This window comes from Sinohyriopsis cumingii, chromosome 14 (assembly GCF_028554795.1).
Source record: "Sinohyriopsis cumingii isolate HCF-2022 chromosome 14, ASM2855479v2, whole genome shotgun sequence".
Taxonomy (NCBI): Eukaryota; Metazoa; Mollusca; class Bivalvia; order Unionida; family Unionidae; genus Sinohyriopsis; species Sinohyriopsis cumingii.
This window is the reverse complement of record NC_142974.1, coordinates 58,897,474-58,900,904: the sequence shown is the minus strand read 5'-3', so window position 1 is coordinate 58,900,904 and position 3,431 is coordinate 58,897,474. Positions and strand designations below refer to the sequence as shown.

The window sequence follows — 3,431 nt, the reverse complement described above, 5'->3', positions numbered from 1 at the left end:
ATTTTTCAGCACAAGATAGGCTATACATGGCGGCCAGTATTAATGGTGGAGGAAGAACCGGGAAAACCCCGGAAAGAACCACCGACCCACAAGAAGCTACCGGCAAGCTTTCTCACGTATCTACATTTGACGAGCCCGAGACTCGAACCCACGCAGACAGAGGTGAGATGGCAGTGATCAGTGACGGACAGCGCTTTAGACCACTCGGCAGCATAAATATTCAATTTATCATAGTTCGCATAACCTCTGACTCAAATAATCCCATTTTCCAAACTAATCTTGCACAGAAAAGTAAGTTAATAGTTTTTCAAATTTGTTCATTTTGACGCACCGAAGTGTTAATGATGTTGTGCATCCAGTCAAAGTTCGGAACCATACCCAGGTTTGCGTTATAGAGTTCAATGCTAAATAAGTTAGATGCACAGTCTGGAACCGGATGCAAATAGTGTGTCGCCTTTGTTGGCTGAGGCACAGTTTGTCCTTTACAGCAACGTGGACATAGAATACAATTTAGTTTTCTATATGTTCACTACATTTGTTTCTCAATACTGACCTTTCCACTGTGTGACAATCAATACAATCATATGTTAATTTAAGATACCGTCAAAGATGATATCACGGTGAAGTTCTTGTCAAAGGTTGACCTGCATTTGTTTGAGAGGCTGGACTGTCAACAGAGCAGCATGTAAATAGAACACATATTTCACTTCAGGACCATCACCATAGCCTTATAACACACTAGTCACTGTCGCCAATATACAAAGAGAAAACCACACCTAGAACTCATATTCTTCAGAATAAACAATTACCTTTAAATCCCTACAAGAAATGCATATATATAACTCTTCTATCCCCACCAAAATAAGAGGAAAAAATGTACTGAAAATAGACGAAAACTGCTAGAACTACAATGGTGGGTACTGAACTCGAAGTACTAATTGTGACCTGATTCCAAATAGTCTGGGACCGAATGTCAATAGTGTGTCGAGTAGGTTAAATGCGACAATGTGTGTCGTTTTGTATTTCTATCATAACTAATTTTAGAAAGCCCTGTTAAGGTTTTGTTATGTCGATCAATTCCAGATAAAGCGTTATTGAACGCACCAACCAAGATAGTGTTATCGCTAGTATTGTTATGCAAATATGTGTTTGATCTCATTAAAAGGTATACCTTACTCGCACAAGATTTGGAGCATAAATATTGATTAAATCAACCACTCTTCATCAAGATCTATTTTAAATGTAAAATTCTACCCTTATGAAACATTTCATGTGCCACTTGATTTTTCACCTCTCTCACTACTAAAACATCAACACCAGCCCTCCTAATGACGGCATTGCTATCAAATATGTCACCATTACAAATCTCATTTTCTGTGATACATTCAGTAAACTCATCATCCCAAAAGGCTTCTTGCAATAATAAAATATGGCCTCTTATTTTTTAGAAATATTTCTAAAACAGACTTTCGCTTATTCAAATCTAGCATGCCGTTTACAATTAGAGATACAATATATAAGGCCATTATAATGATTAGTGTGTTTAAAGTATTAAATTATGTCGCATGTTTTATCATTTCCATGAATACTAGAAATTATTTAATGGATTTGAGACGCATGCTATTCGTTTTCAGTCTAGGTACTGTATTAAACCGTCTTCTCCAACTGTGTATGACTTTGAAAGTGTCTATATCAGTACTGTTATTTCCATTTCCGTTTACCTGAAAACTCTGAACATCGTTTGCCTTTCAACAGCGACTTCAACTACCATCCTACTGTCATCACTTCCTGGATCCGTCACCGATCTATCACTAACAGTACGCCTGTTGTTTCGTTCTTCCTCCGATTCTATTTCTTGTTCGGTCTTATCGACTCTGCTTCCCACAGTTTCCTCCCCTCTTTCTTCACTATAATTATCCTGTATTTAATTCTCAACGTCTTCTTCATCATCTTCGGCAAGCTGTAATTCCAATGATTGTTCCTCCCTCTTAGCATCACCAATCTGCGGATTCACTTCCACAATGTCCTCTCTGTAACATGTAGATGTTTGGGCTTCCTTGTGGCATTTGTCGCATATCCTTCATTGACACATAAAGGAAACCTTCCACAAGTGTCAAATCTTTGCCGTTTGCTATTCATAGCTACATGGCTCTTCTCCCCACACTTATAGCACACAAAATCCAGTCACCTTTTCATAAGCTGGCTCGGATCTAGACATCGAGAACACACCTTTACTTTATTACTGTGCAATACCCCAAAATATGTTTATTATTTATTTTCATGTTTGCCTAAAGTTCTAACTGATAGCTTTCTATATTAGGTTTAAGGTAGACTTATGAATTACTCCTCGTGCTCACTGCTATAACGAAGATAAGACACATACCAAAGTGTGCTTCAGCTGATTGTGGATCTTTCACTTCACCTTCTAGATCTCAAATATAACGTATATTGAATCATGATTTTGGTAACATAAAGTTTTGATATTGAATTGTTAAACTTTTAAAAAATAATAGCACAGACTTTATTTCGTTACTCCAGATAAGAAATGAAAGAGAAGGAGAAAAAATAAAGGTAAATAAAGAAATAGAGAGGAAAATAGTAACGAAAATGAAAACTATTGGCCACAGGGGGGATCGAACCCACGACCTTCGCGTTATTAGCACGACGCTCTAACCAACTGAGCTATGCGGCCACTTGCTAATCAAAATCCTCCTACACAATCTAGAAATACAGATGGAGTACATACTTTCACACAATGAATGATTAGCAAAAGGAACCACACAATTAGGGTACGTAAAAGCATTGCCAACGTGTATGTTAATAGTATAAAATATATGGAAATAATGTAAAATGCATAACTCCCATATTATAACAAATATTGGTCTTTTCATAATTGCCGAATGTGCTAACGTTAACACATTGCGTGTTGTTTTAAGTAAAGTCATAAATTACTCCTCGAGCTTTTGGAGAGAACGAAGATAAGACACATACCAAGGTGGCTCTTGGTTAGTCGTGGATGTCTCACTTTCACTTGCAGGTCTCATATATATCTTAGATGGTCCTCTGAATCAGGTTTTGGGTAGCAGACTAACGCAGCTTTTAGAATTGAATAATATAGTTTTACGAGATAACTAGGTACAGATTTTGTGCCTTTACAAATGGAAATTGAAATTTGTGCTGCAGAATAGAAATGAAAGAGACGTATGAGAAAATAAAATAAGTATGGCCAAAGGGGCGATCGAAGCCACGAACTTCGCATGGTCAACGTGTGTGTTATCATTATAAAAATCTATTGAACCAATGTAAAATGCATAATTCGGAAATTATAAAAGAAAACATATCTTACTATCCTCTTGGACACTTCAATATACAGTTTGACAATATGATTTCAGCAAAAATTGTTGAGGTTAAACAGTTGCTATGCTCTATAC

The 3,431-nt window shown here is 36.8% G+C and overlaps 1 non-coding gene across 1 annotated transcript; it reads right to left on the bottom strand.

The window, feature by feature from the left end:
- Nucleotides 1–2,618: 2,618 nt before the first annotated feature.
- Nucleotides 2,619–2,692, bottom strand: Trnai-aau (transfer RNA isoleucine (anticodon AAU)). The gene has a single exon. It is a non-coding gene; the product is annotated as a tRNA-Ile (tRNA).
- Between the last annotated feature and the right edge of the window lie 739 nt (nt 2,693–3,431).